Source organism: Hemiscyllium ocellatum, chromosome 25 (genome assembly GCF_020745735.1).
Source record: "Hemiscyllium ocellatum isolate sHemOce1 chromosome 25, sHemOce1.pat.X.cur, whole genome shotgun sequence".
NCBI lineage: Eukaryota > Metazoa > Chordata > Chondrichthyes > Orectolobiformes > Hemiscylliidae > Hemiscyllium > Hemiscyllium ocellatum.
This window is the reverse complement of record NC_083425.1, coordinates 21,923,333-21,938,935: the sequence shown is the minus strand read 5'-3', so window position 1 is coordinate 21,938,935 and position 15,603 is coordinate 21,923,333.

Below are 15,603 nucleotides of genomic sequence, written 5' to 3'. Positions count from 1 at the left end.
ATCGTGATTGATTTCATTATCCTGAACTCCATTCTCCTGCCTTTTCCCCATAACCTTTGACTCCCTTACGAATTAAAAATCTCGAATATTCTTAATGACCCAGCATCAATGGCCTCCACAGTAAAGAATTACAATTCACTACACACTGAGAGAATAAATTCTTCCTGTTCTCTGTTTTAAAAGTGTATCATCTTTTTCTAAGATTATGCACTCCTGTCCTAGACTCTCTTATAAGAGCAAACAACCCTTCCGCATCTATACTGTAAAGTCCCCTAAGAATCTTATAAACTCAATAAGGTTGCCACTCATTCTTCTACATTCCAACAAGTCCAGGCCCACCCTATTCAATTTCTCCTCATAAAACAGTCGCTCTATACCTGGTATCAGCCCAGAGAGCCTTCTCTGAATTGCCTCCATTGCCTCTTTATCTTTATGTAGATTAGGGACCTATAACTGTTCACTATTCCAGCTGTGGGGTAACAAATGCCTTATATAGTTTTAGAAAACACTCCCTACTTCAATGCTCCATCCTCTTTAGAATAAGGCCGACATTCTATTTGCCTTCCCTATTAACCTAAGAATTTAGTTGTTAGCGTTTTGTGATTCATGGATGAAGACTCCCAAATCCCTCAATTCCATAGCTTTTGGCAATCTGTCTCCATTCAAATAATATTCAGTTCCACAACATTTCCTGCCAAAGTGCATAACCTCACCTACTCACACATTCTGTCTGCCCAAGTTTTTGCCCACTTGCTTCACCTGTCTACATCCCAGTGCATCCTCATCACTTGCCTTCCTACCTATTTTAATGTCATCCACAATCTTGGCTATAGTACATTCAGTTTCCTCATTAATTCCTCAGGACTGATGCCTGTGGTACATCTCTGGTTAGAGGTTTCCATCCTGAAAATGCTCCCCTTGTCCCACTCACTTTTCAATCCTATATCCATACCAATATGCTACTGCCAACACCATAGGCTCTAATCCTCTTGAGAAGCCTAATATATAGTGCATTATGAAACACTTCTGAAAATCCAAATATATTATATCCATTGTTTCTCCTTTATCTATCTTGTTTGTTGTCTCCTTGAAGAATTCTAATAGATTTCTCAGACACAATTTCACCTTAATCTTAATTTCTTGAATTTGAGGGAATACAATATTAACCTGTGTAGTCTCTCCTCATAAATTAACCCTTGGAGTGTGGATATCATTCTAGTAGACCTATAGTCCTGTTCCTACAAGACCAATTTAACCTTTGGAAGCTATGTTGTCCTGATCTGCTCACAGTATTCCAGGTATGATATAAGCAGGGCTTGCATCATATAACAACTTCAACTGTCTTGTATTCTATATGTGCCAACATTCCATCAGCCTTTATGAGTTTTTTTTTCCCCTGTTTATGGATGCACAAATCTCTTTATACTTCCAATGGTCAATTTTGCATGGTGGCTCAGTAGTAAGCACTGCTGCCTCACAGCACCAGGGACCCAGGTTCGATTCCAGCCTCTGATCACTGTCTGTGTGGAGTTTGCACATTCTCCCTGTGTCTGCGTGGGTTTCATCTGAGTGCCACACTAAGTTGCCCATAACATTCAGGGATGTGTAGGTTAGGTGCATTAGTCAGGGATAACTATAGAGTAAGAGAATGGGTCTGGGAGGGTTAGTGCGGTCTTATTGGGCCGAAGGTCCTGTTTCCACACTGTAGAGATTCTAATCTAATTATGTTCAGAAAAACAATAGATGGTTTATGATTGTCTACTTGAAATCCACTTGCCATATTTTTGCCTATTCACTTAATGTGTTAGTCTACTTTAGTAAGTTGGTACTTTCATCTATACTGCCTACTCTACCACCTATTTTTATATTGAATTTTCCAATGAAGGGCTTACTTCCGAAACATCAATTCTCCTGCTCCTTGGATACTGCCGGACTTGCTGTGTTTTTCCAGTGCCACACATTCAACTCTGATCTCCAGCATCTGCATTCCTTGCTTTCACCTATTTTGTATCAACTGTAAACTTGGGATTGTGGCATTCTATACCACCAAACAAGTTTTTGATGACTATTGTTATCAGCTGACAGCCCAACACAGGTCTTTGTGGACACCACCAGTTAACTTCATTAACTTAATTAGATTTCCTGGCCATTATTCCTTCTATCACGCTTTCAGCCAATTTTCTACCAGGTCAATTCCAGGCTTTTAATTCCATAAGCTTACCTTTCACTAACAGTCCTTTGTGAAATGCTATCTTGATATCCATATCAACAAAATAACAAAATAATATTTTCTTTCAATAGATATTTCTTATCCACTATATTAGTCATCCCTTCGAAAATTAATGGTTCATCAGGCATAACATATCCTTTATAAATCCATTCTGGCTCTGTTCAATCAGCTGAAATTTTTCGAGGTATTCAGTCACTTTATCTTTACCAGCTTACTCTAATAATTGTAAGGCAACATATTTACGCTAATTGATCTGTAATTCTCTGTTTCTCTCTCTCTCACACCTTATTTTGCAATCTAACGCAGGACTTCCCAAAATGGGGTTACAAGCTGAAATACTGGAATCATGAGCTCCAATGCAGAATAGCAGCTGTGGAGTTCTGACCAAGTTATGACAACTGTACATTCATGCTCCAGCTCCAACAGTTATTACTGAATAGTCACAAAAAATTCGGGCCTTAATTTGAGCTCATGGAGGTAAAGAAATATTGGTAAGTATTGATCTAAAGGATTAGAAATTGAATTGAGAGAAGTTTAGAAATCTATTGTGGGCTATTTGCAATATTCTCACCTACTTCACAGAATCAGAGAATTGTTAAAGCACTGAAAGCAGACATTCAGTACATCATGTCAGACCTACTCTTCAAAATATTATGCGAGAAATATTTTTGTGAAACCCTGGGATGAAAACTATCTGGTGTCGTGATTGCAATGAGATCAACCAGGTGATCCTCATAGAATATGAGTTCCCTAATTGGACCAGTTTAGCAGGAGTGTCACACATCCTGTTCATTCTGATAGCTGGCTCTGAAGGAGCTGGATCAGTGTCGAGGGCTGTCCATGTGCAAGTACAGGATGACTGGGTGATGGGATATTGGCCTCTGTGGATTTATTTCATTTTTTGTTTGTTATTTTCTTCATTAGTGTTATTTTACTTACACACTCTTTTACATAACACAAGTGATTTTAAAAAGTAATGGTTTTAGTAGAAGCAAATTACTGCAGATACATGAATCTGTACTGAAAACAAAAAATGCTGGAGATTACAGTGGGTCAGGCAGCATTCATGGAGGGACAGCAAACTAATGTTTCAAGTCTAGATGACTTCATCAGAGTTGAGGTGAAGTGTGGAGGGAGCAGCATTTAGGCAATAGTGGAAGGAGGGATGCAGTGCTGGGGCAAAAAGGGTGTTAATAGTGTAGATTAAGTGATCGGAATATGAGAATGGCCAAACAATGGTGTTTCTTATTGCCCAACTGAATTTTACAACCTTGTGTATTTAATGTTCAACAGCTGCAGATTCTGAACCGTCTTCCATTCCTTTCCTTTCTGTTAGCTTTAGTTGTTACATTATCTGTCACCATGTCCTCTCCCTGCGCCCCACTCTTTAGGTGTGGACTGTCTGTTCTTTCCATTCTGGTAGGCAATTTATTCTGACATTCTCACATTCCGATTACTCAATCTGTATTATCAACCCCATTTATGCCTTAGCACCCCCCCCCCTTCCAACTATTGCATAAATGTTGTCCCCTCTACACTTCACATCAGCTCTGTATGAAGAGTCATATAGAGTCGAAATGTTACCTTGCTTTCTCTCTTGGATGCTGCCAGAGCTGTGATCTCCAGCATGTTTTTTTGTTTTCAGTACGGGTGTTGATATCCCTCACAAGTTTCTTTTCATACTTATATTTTGTAAATCTTACAATTGGTTTTGCCACTCTTTGCTGTTCCCACAAACTTTTCCACTCAATGTGGTTTTTTTTGCATGTCTGTATTTTATTTCTTTCAGTTTTATGTTGTCTTTTGCCTCTTTAGCTTTGTCCCTTAGGAATATAAACTGTTCTATATGACATTAAGTTCTTTTTTGAATGCCACTGTTCTGTTTTTTTTTAATATTTAACAAACTTGCCCAGTTTACAGGACCCTTGGGACATGATGATTCAGATCCCGAGACTGCACCCATCACTCCTAGCCTGGCAAGCTCCGATGCAGAGTTGGCATGAAACATTCCTCCATTATTTCATAAACCCAGAGAGAAAAATACAGTTAAAAAAGGTAATACTTGGAAATTAATATACTGATCATACTGGAGCACTGTTCTGAGGTATAGAAAACAAGCCAGATCAGTATGTGTCATTCACAAAATTAAAACAAGGATTTCCGATGCTGAGCAGCCGAAACAAGAACAGAAATTGCTGGAGAAACTCCGTAGTTCTGGCAGCATCTGTGACAAAAAAGCAGAGTTAATGTTTCAATTCCTGCAATGACTTCAGCTTTCTCTTCACAGATGCTGCCAGAACTTCTGAGTTTCTCCAATAGTTTCTGTTTTGGCATCAAGTTTTACTGCAGTTTTTCCTTTTGGGCATGACCAGATTTTTAAAGAATGTGGTTGACAGCAAATCAGAGGTGGCATGAACAATAGAGATAGTCCCTCTGCATAAGGGAAATTTCTGAAAGATAAGTCCTCCTCATGCCACCTTGCAGGGTAATGATCACTAAACATCCTGCATGGTCACTCATGCTTCCCTATGCTAAGTTAAATCACCAAACTCTCCACTTAGCCCCTCATGCCTCTATGCCAAGGTAGAGCACTTCCAAGCCCAATAACACACTGTACCAAAATATCTCACACCAATTGCTGCTCATTCATACTTGTCCATTACAAACAGCCTACAACTTTACATTCAGATCTTCGGGTTGAAATGAAGATTTTGCCCTTCCTATATCTGAAATATCTAAAAATCTCATATCCTTATTGTTATGGTTCTGTTTGCTGAGCTGGGAATTTTTGTTGCAGACGTTTCGTCCCCTGTCTAGGTGACATCCTCAGTGCTTGGGAGCCTCCTATGAAGCGCTTCTGTGACCTTTCCTCCGGCATTTGTAGTGTTTTGAATCTGCCGCTTCTGGTTGTCAGTTTCAGCTGTCCATTGCAGTGGCCGGTATATTGGGTCCAGGTCGATGTGCTTATTGATTGAATCTGTGGATGAGTGCCATGCCTCTAGGAATTCCCTGGCTATTCTCTGTTTGGCTTGTCCTAGAATAGTAGTGTTGTCTCAGTCGAATTCATGTTGCTTAGTGTGTGGCTACTAAGGATAGCTGGTCGTGTCGTTTCGTGGCTAGTTGGTGTTCATGGATGCGGATCGTTAGCTGTCTTCTTGTTTGTCCTATGAGGTGTTTTGTGCAGTCCTTGCATGGGATTTTGTACACTACATTGGTTTTGCTCATGCTGGATATCGGGTCCTTCGTTCTGGTGAGTTGTTGTCTGAGAGTGGCTGTTGGTTTGTGTGCTGTTATGAGTCCTAGTGGTTGCAGTAGTCTGGCAGTCAGTTCAGAAATGCTCTTGATGTATGGTAGTGTGGCTAGTCCTTTGGGTTGTGGCATGTCCTCGTTCCGTTGTCTTTCCCTTAGGCATCTGTTGATGAAATTGCGGGGTTATCTGTTTTTGGCGGATTGACCTGGACCCAATATACCAGCCACTGCAATGGACTGTGGACCTGACAACCGGAAGATTCCACCACTACAGATTCAAACCACTACAAATGCCGGAGGAAAGATCACAGAAGCGCTTCACAGGAGGCTCCCAAGCACTAAGGATGTCACCTAAACAGGGGATGAAACGTCTGCAACACAAATTCCCAGCTCGGCGAACAGAACCACAACAATGAGCACCCGAGCTACAAAACTTTTCGCAAACTCATATCCTTACTTCATCAAAAACTCTGTTTCTGGAATTTGCATTTTGTGGTTAATTGAATATTGCATATCTCTTTGAGTTCTTGATCATTGGATATTTCTCTCCAATTTGTGTTAAGACTGGGTGCTTTATCCTCAACCTGTTACCACATTTCCATCTTTATCTGTCCGATGTGAACTTTAGTTGCCTTCAACTCTCAGTCTTAGGGTCATCTTCTCAGTTTAACTTCTCCTGTAAAATTCCCTTTTCAAGTACATTCAAAATCCATTTATTTCTGACCACACCACCATGAAGTAATTAGGATTTGCTCAACGTAAAAGCATGGGGAGAAGGTGAATGCGAGTGGGGATGGAGGTGATAGGTCAGAGAGAAGGGTGGGGGAAGGTAGCATTGCAGGAATTGCAAAACCTGCGCCCACACCTCCACCTTCACCACTATCCAAGGCCCCAAAGGAGCCTTCCACATCCATCAAAGTTTCACCTGCACATCCACCAATGTCATTTATTGTATCCGCTGTTCCCAATGTGGTCTCTTCTACATTGGGGAGACTGGATGCCTCCTCGCAGAGCACTTCAGGGAACATCTCTGGGACACCCGCACCAATCAACCCCACCGCCCCGTGGCCCAAAATTTCAACTCCCTCTTCCACTCTGCTGAGGACATGCAGGTTCTGGGCGTCCTCTACCGTTGCTTCCTCACCACCCAATGCCTGGAGGAAGAACGTCTCATCTTCCGCCTCGGAACACTTCAACCACAGGGCATCAATGTGGACTTCACCAGTTCCCTCATTTCTCCTCCCCCCACCTTACCCTAGTTCCAACCTTTCAGCTCAGCACTGTCCTTGTGACATGTCCTACCTGCCAATCTCCCTTCCCACCTCTCCGCTCCACCCTCCCCTCTGACCTATCACCTCCATCCCCACCCCATTCACCCATTGTACTCTTTGCTACCTTCCCCCACCCTCCCCTCTGACCTATCACCTCCATCCCCACCCCCATTCACTATTGTACTCTTTGCTACCTCCCCCTCCCTCATTCCTGATGAAGGGTTTTTGCCCAAAAAGCGATTTCCCTGCTCCTCGGATGCTGCCTGACCTGCTATGCTTTTCCAGCACCACTCTGGTTTCCAGCATCTGCAGTCCTCACTTTTGCCTCAATGTAAAAGCATGTCGTGATATTGATAAAATATGAATCAATTTTCTAATTACATCACCTATTTTAATACCAACAACTTTCATGGACTGAAATGGTTTCAAATAGGAAAATCATAATTTAATAATGGCCACAGTGATGACGATCTTACCACATAGAACATAGAACATACAGCACTGTACAGGCCCTTTGGCCCTTGATATTGCGCGACCTGTGAAACCAATCTGAAGCCCATCCAACCTACACAATTCCATTTTCGTCCATATGACTATCCAATGACAAATTAAATGCCCTTAAAGTTGGCAAGTCTACTACTATTGCAGGCAGTGCTTTCCACACCCTCTACTCCACTCTGAGTAAAGAAACTACCTCTGACGCCTATCGTTTATCTATCAATTTAAAGCTATGCCCCCGGCACATGCTGGGACAATTACATGAAATCAACAATAAACCACAAGCAGTATGAACTGCAATAAACATGTTTCTAAAGGAAGAGAAACCAATCAACTATGTTTTGGAGATAAAATAAATCACCTGTAATTAAGCATCTGAAAACATGGAGCTCAGACATTAGAGTACATAAACCAGTTCTATTTTTAAAGTTTTGATTCTGGCAGAACTGTTAGATAATTTACAACAACATTCTTTCTGTGTCTATGTCCCTGCTTTCTCTCAGTTTCTCAAAAAACAAAGCACCTGATGATAATGCAAACTGGACAGAAATATCTGATCACTGAGATCTCAAAGAGAATTACAATATGCATGGTTGCCATTAATCTAGGATATCCCCAGCGAAGTGTGATCTCAGGTTAAAACCTATTACCTTAAGAATATCCTAAACTGGACTTTGCAAAGCATATTCTTTTATTTTCCCTTTTTGTACTTCACATTATCCCCTTTTAAACTTAATACCCATGTTTGTGTTTGTATTTTATGTTGCAGTTTTGTTGTTTTTCTTGGGATTAGCAAGTAATAAAATTGCTTTTCCTTTTACTTAGGAAAATCTTGTAATTGATTTCTTAATCGTTTCTGGTAAATAAGTTAACCATACTTTTATTGAAGTGAGATACAGCCATCTGCTAAAAATTTCATTAGAATTTTGTTGCAGCCAACCAAAAAGAGGGGAGCCAATTCACTTCTCCCTATCTAGTCATAACCAATGCTATGCTGATGCATGCGGTTATTCTAATGAACAGTCTGTAGAGTTGCTCTGTAAATTAATTATTTTAGTGGTATACAGTGTCTGACAATGAATTTGGGAGAAGACTTCAAAAACTTATTTCACGGAGGCACCTACGAGCAAGAATCTGCAACTACATTGTTACAAATACCATGAATTAGATTCACATGGATGATTATTTCATAACACAGGGAGACATTTTAAATAAATTATCATTAAACATCGATCTAAGTATACATACATAAATGCATGGTGGTAAACAGAGTACACAAATTACAAATGTAGAAATTCAGTGACCTGTGAAATTATTGTGGAATAATGCAACATCATGCGTACTTACTACACATATTTACATACACCGTGTAGTATCCCATGTAACTATATATTGAAGTAGTAACTGATCCAATAAAAAGAAAAGATAATGCATCCAGTTCAGCAATTGGAGTACAGATTTGTGTAATTATGTATTAATTTGCAATCAATATCAGAGAAGTAGACACTTGGATTAAACACAAAGAGATAAAGATACAAGAGCAATAATGTTGCATAAAACAGACTTCTAAAAGTGGACAGGGATCTTATCAATTGCAAATTGAATGTAGAGAAAAAAACAAACTAACATGCAGACAAATGATCAATATCCTAAGTGCATTAATCTTACCCAAAAGTTAGCACCTGGGCAACTGTTGAGTTGCCAAGCTTCTCCCTGTGGATTCAACCAATGAATTTTAATTTTTCTATAGGCTATTATGTTACTAGTATCTTTTACTTGAGCCAACAATGTCTGTGTTGACCTAGTGGTTTCAGAAGTGCTGTTCTTAAAAGTTAATGGTAGTTGTCTTTTCCCTAGGATGGTGGATTTCAAGGCTGGAGGCATATTTTTAAAGTGAGAGGAGAGAGATTTAAAAAGACATGTGGGGTAAATTTTTTACACAGAGGGTGGTTCACATCTCGAATGAACTTCCTGAGGAAGTGCTGGATATGAGCACAATTACAATGTTTAAAGGACATTTGGATAAGTATATGAATAGGAAAGGTTTGGAGGGATATGGGCCAGAAGCAGGCCTTGTGGGACTAGTTTAGTTTGGGATTATGTTTGGCATGACTGGTTGGACCAAAGGATCTTTTTCCGATTCTGTGATTCTATGACTCTATATGATCAGCCATACAATGCTCAATTATCTAAAATTCCTTTTTAATCCAAATCAAGCAACAACATTTTTCTTCAGTGGATCTACTTTTCAATAATAATCATCACTTGACATGATAATCACTAGATTTAAGTAAGTACAATATATTAGAACATGTGGTTGAACTCTAAATATACAGTGCTAAAACTGTGTTGCTGGAAAAGCGCAGCAGGTCAGGCAGCATCCAAGGAGCAGGAGGATTGACATTTCAGGCATAAGCCCTTCTTCAGGAAAGCTGTAGAAGGGCTCATGCCTGAAACATCGATTCTCCTGCTCCTTGGATGCTGCCTGACCTGCTGCGCTTTTCCAGCAACACATTTTCAGCTCTGATCTCCAGCATCTGCAGTCCTCACTTTCTCCTAAATATACAGTACCCAGAGTTTATTAAAGTTGATATTTGGTGAAAAATGGAATCTGCTTGTTTCCCCTCAATCCTTTCTCATGCCTCTTCAGCCTCTGGTCTAGAATTTAGCAGGCCTATGGTTTTCATTGCCCCAACTTGATTATTTACCACTTGAGTTCCGAGAATCTGCCAAACAATTACACCATCCTGAAGAAAACTATATTTAAAGATTATCTTTATCTCACAATTTATATTCTTTTGCACAATGTGTTATAGGGAATATGTCATTGTTCCTGGAGATGAGATAATTCAAATAGTGGACCTTTTTGAGTTACGATTTAAGGCTTCAGTACTGTACAGAACAGTACAAACTTCAGAAGAGCACTGGGTATTTAGAAATCAACTCAAAAAAGCTTATACAGAGGAACTCGGTTATCTGAACGAGATGGAGGGGCACTATTTCACTCAGATAATTGATTATTCGGTTAATCGATTAAATGCCTTTCCTTTGGGGCTCGGAGTTTTTAAAGTCTGTTCCCCATTCAGCAGATGAGGCATCAGCACACCCCACGCAAGCCCTCACCCCTGTCCTACTCTGTCTCCCCATCCAAATCTGACCCCCATCCGCCCCTGTCCAACACTGCCCTCTGTCTCCTTCCAACACCGCTCCTCACCCACCCCTCAACCCCATCTGCCCCCATCTCCAGGGCAGCTGGACTGGACATCGACAACAAGGCTGCTGCTGCTGCATTTTTTTTTGGGGGGGGGGGTGAGTCTCCAAATAGCACACACACACGCACACAACTTTTTACTGCAACATTTTGACAGGTTCCACCTTTGCCCTGTACAGGACAATGTTGGACAGATTATTTGGGTAAGGGAGGGTTTAGGATACACCCCTGTGTAGAACTCCAGGGAAAGTATGGGAAGAAAGAAAGAGGGTGGGCGGTCAGTCATTTGGAGACGGTGCCTGTTTAATCACTGTAAACAAAAGATGCGATCAGTGTTGGAAACATGTCTTTGATGTAGTGTTACTATCGGGACCTCGGGATCTCCTTCAGATAATCAGATATTTGGATAATTGATATTTGGATAATCAAGGTTCCTAAGTAATGGGAAAGGTTTAAACACAATAATTGAGAAGTAGGAGCACAATTTTAATCATCCAGTTAGGATCAGGTTAAAGCAAATAAAGACCAAAGTTACCAGTTGTGAATCAACCTGGAACTGACAGAGAAAGAAAACAATTAATAAAACAATTGGCTCCAAGAAAGAAAAGAAAATTAACACAAAGTACATTAGATGAAAGCTTAGTTCCAAAACCCAAGAGCAGTTTGGATGATTATTCAAAAAATATAAATGAATGAAAACTAGGATGAAATCTGAGAAGTGATTCTTAAATCTAGAAATTGATGAGATTGAAGGGAAAATAATTTGAATGAATTTAGCAGGCCAGATTAGATAATCAAAAAATAAATTATACTTGAACGTTATAAACATAATCACAGCAATCATATCCCAGGAGATGACTATTCAGTCAGATGCATCTTGTATTACAAGCTAAAGTGGTACTATTTATTATTTCCCACATATGGGGGCTCTTGTGGCTCAGTGATAGAGTCCCTGCCTCTGGGTCATGAGGCCCAGGTTTAAATCCTACCTGTTTCAAAGGTGTGTCATAACATGTCTGAACAGGTTGATGAGAAAAACTATTTACTCACATATGGGTATTAAGCAATATGGAAATTCACCTTGCATGATGAGGAGTCAAGAATAGCTTTATTTGTCATTTCTACCACATGCAAAACTGATACAGTTAAAAATGAGACAGCATTCCTCCAGGACCAAGGTGCTACATGGACAGCCTAAAAGACACAATCATACACTGAGTGGTGTAAAGTACATAAGAAGTGCAAAACACGCAAGACAGAAACATGTTATAATACTCATCCACTTGGGAGCAAAATTATAGAGCACCAATTCAGCAGGCAGGTGACCTCGTTCATTTCATTTATTAATTCATCTCATAATTGTCGCTTTGCTTGCTTAATACTGTTTTCAATATTCAGAATTGTTTCTGAATTTCCCTAATTGACCTGTACCATGAACTCGCCTAGATTTTTTGATCAAAACCAATGTGTGATCGAAACAACCTTATCAAAACTGTAGACCTGACAAAACATGATAGAATAGACGAAGGTGAGGACTGCAGATGCTGGAGATTAGAGCCGAGAGTAATGTGCTGGAAAAGCACAGCAGCTCAGGCAGCATGCAAGGAGCAGGGGAATCGACTTTTGGGCAAAAGTCCTTCATCAGGAATGAGGCTGTGAGCCAAGGGGAGGGGAGGGAAGGTAGCTGAGAGTGTGATAGGTAGATGGAGGTGGGGGTAATGGTGATAGGTTGGAGAGGAGAGTGGAGAGGATAGGTGGGAAGGAAGATGGACACGTCATGCGCGTGGAAGGTTGGAACTGGGGTATGGTTTTGGGAGAGGAAATGAGGAAACTGGTGAAATCCACTTTGATACCGTGGGGTTGGAAGGTTCAGAGCTGGAAGATGACATGTTCTTTCTCCAGGTGTCAGGTGGGTAGGGAGTGGTGATGGAGGAAGCCCAAGACCTGCATGTCCTGGCACCATCTCCAAATGACTGACTGCCTGCTTTCTCTCTCTCCCCACACTTTCCCTGGAGTTCTACACAGGGGTGTATCCTAAACGCTCCTTCCCCAGATAATCTGTCCAACATTGTCCTGTCCAGGGCAAAGGTGGAACCTGTCGAAAGGTTGCAGTAAAAAGTTTTGTGAGTTTGTGTGCATGCTATTTGGAGACTCACCCTCCAAAGACAGCAGCAGCAGCAGTCTTGTTGTTGATGTCCAGTCCGGCTGCCCCAGAAGAACAAGTTTCTAACTTTATTATAATACGCAGTTGTTCATTACATACATTTCCATTGCCAATCAATGTCCACTAAGTAATAAAATCACAAACCTGTCCAAATGGATTGGTTTTATATTTCTGGACCTTTATCCAAATCATCCAAATGATGTAGACAGCCTTGGCCTTGTCTGCTGATTTGTTTCCCTGGTCCAAATTGTGAATGAGCCAGATTTTACTGAAAAAAGGTGTTTAAATGATGAAGACCCTTATTAATATGCAAATAATCCAATCAATTGTAGCAAGGAGCAGTTAACCTGTAAATTCTGAATCACCACAAATTCTGTACTTCCAGAGGAAGGAATATCATGTTTAATATCCCAATGTTTTCATTAAATTGCTACAGTTGCAAATTAATTATCCATTACACTTGCCATAGGTAGTCAAATGTACTCACTAAAAATGTAAGGACCCTTTTAACAACATAGCAATTGTTAATAAATTACAACTACCTTAAAGCAGGTCTTGTGGTGCAGTAATAGTGAAGGAGGACAATAGAGTGGGGAACCACCGACCAATTACTACCTGAGAATTCAGAGTCAATGGAGGAGGAGGCGATGATGGAGCCGGGGTTAGCAAGTGCTGAGGAGAAACAGCAAAACAGAAGAGGCAGAAGAGATCAGCAGCTCGTCTGACTATGACGATGTGCAAAAAGATGGCCACAAACAAAAAAACAGTTAACATACCAAGCGGGAAGGAGATGAGTACTCCCTGCCCAGAAATGCCAGTTAACTTGACGTAAAACCTCACCTCCTGTTGTCGGGAACCAAGGGTACCAACCATGCCACAACTCCAAGTGAGTAGGAGCCTGCAATGCTCTGACCAAGGAGTAGAGCAGGTCAATAGCTCTGCCAGATTTGAAACCTGACTTTCCTGCCTTTGCCCTGATGACACCTCATTGGGACAAAGCCCCCAAAGAGGAACAGGAGAGCTACCTCCTTCCTGCAAGGGTGCAGATGTTCACCCACACAACAGGGATGCAGGAGCTCTTCCAGTGACAAGACTATGGGAGAATTTTACTGAATCTGTTGGACAGTATGGTAATCTAAAAAACCATTTAAAACTGAGTTTGAAAATTGCTGTTATAAAAATCATCATGCGATTTGTTTTCATTTTGTCTTGTGTGGCCAAATTCATATTGCATTCCACAACTTAACACCTACAGGAAATGGCCAAGCATGTGGTCCCACAGACCTTCAATTTAGTCAGTGGGTAATAATTGTCATTCCTCTGACCTGGGTATTCATCTGCAAGGAAACAACTTCAACTTCTCTGAAGTTAAGTAAGTGGTGGGTGGGCACCTTGTCACAGTAGCCATTTTGTACATACACACTCTCCTGAAACTAATTAATGTATATGAGCCAGCAGTAAAGAGTGAGCAGCTGGCCATCTTTCAGCAGCTCCCACTCCTGCTTGCAATATCTGGCCAGTGACTTCAACTGCATCATTGATGCAAATGGATGATCTGGTAGAGGCCGGGGAGGGGGGTGGGGGGGGGAGTGCAGTTATTAAACTGGACACCATGTCCAGATTTCTGATGCAAACTGCAAAAGATGTCATATTGTATGACATCTTCAGCATCCTTGTAGACACAGGGCAGCATAGACACACCTATCACGGCCAGACAGGTTTATCTGCTTAAGGATAGATTTCCTGTTTTGTCCCAAGCATTCTCAATCAGACCGACTGATGTCAAGCTGGTGCATCTCTTTGACCACTGCCTCCTTGTGGAGAACTCTAACCTACAGGACAACCAGTGGAGTGGCAAAGGAATGTGGAAGCTGAACGTTGAACTGTTGGTCCCAGTACATATTGAGGAACTCAAGACGGATTTCACAGCATGAACATTTAATTGATCTTCATACTTTCAACACATTTTATTCAGTAAATGAATGCAAAGATTACTATTGCTTTACCTTTTCTTTATAACCAACATTGCACCAAATGGAATGGAGATTTCAAACACAATCAGAGGCATAAATTAAGATTGTTCTCTCAATGAACACTGTCTCCTTTAAATTGTCTTTCTTCCTCCAAATAAAAGCTTATGGATACCCGAATAGGCCCTATTTATGGCTGTGTTTTTGTGGAATATATGGAATATTTTGTGTTCCAGTCATACTCCCACAATGTTGCCTCCCACATTTTCTGGCACCCAATCAGTGTTGCTTAATTTTCTCATCGAAGAACTGGGAAAATGAATAAAGTTTGCTTCTAATTTTCATCTTTCTCTCATCTTCACCTGGTCTATCTCTGACTTCTCCCTACCTTCATTTGATTTCACTCTCTTCATTCCCAAGGATGAATAGGTTATGTATAAATATTCATTAAAACTTCACCAACTCCAAAAGCCATCTCAACTACAAGTCCTCGCACCATGCTTCCTGGAAGGATTCTATTCCATTTTCTTAGTTTCTCCAGTCAGAATCCTACAGGATTTAGGTGTCCTCGAAATGTGTGACACAATTGGGTGACAAGCATGGCAAAATCCATCTTGACGTGAAATCATTTCACCCCATCTTTAATGCTTATCACAAGTGGCGTGGCAAGAATCTTGCTCGGCAGCAGTGAGATGCCAATTAACACTCATTATTGATTGTTAAATGTCTTGTTAATATGCCTTATTAATATTCTAACTCCCACACTATGAAACTTGCCAAACAAACTAGACATTGGGAAAACTTGACAAGGAAATCAGAGCAAGCACTTGGCAGATTGAGCTCACAGCTTGCTCTGAACAACCTCCATGTTGGAAACCTACTGATCTTCTACCTATTTTACTATGCTGTATGGGCATTGGCCACCAGTACCCCACGTGCATGAATGTTGGCATCCAACATGTGCCACCCTCTAAGAATCCTGTTGGCACATCTCCTTTTCACTAACTGTT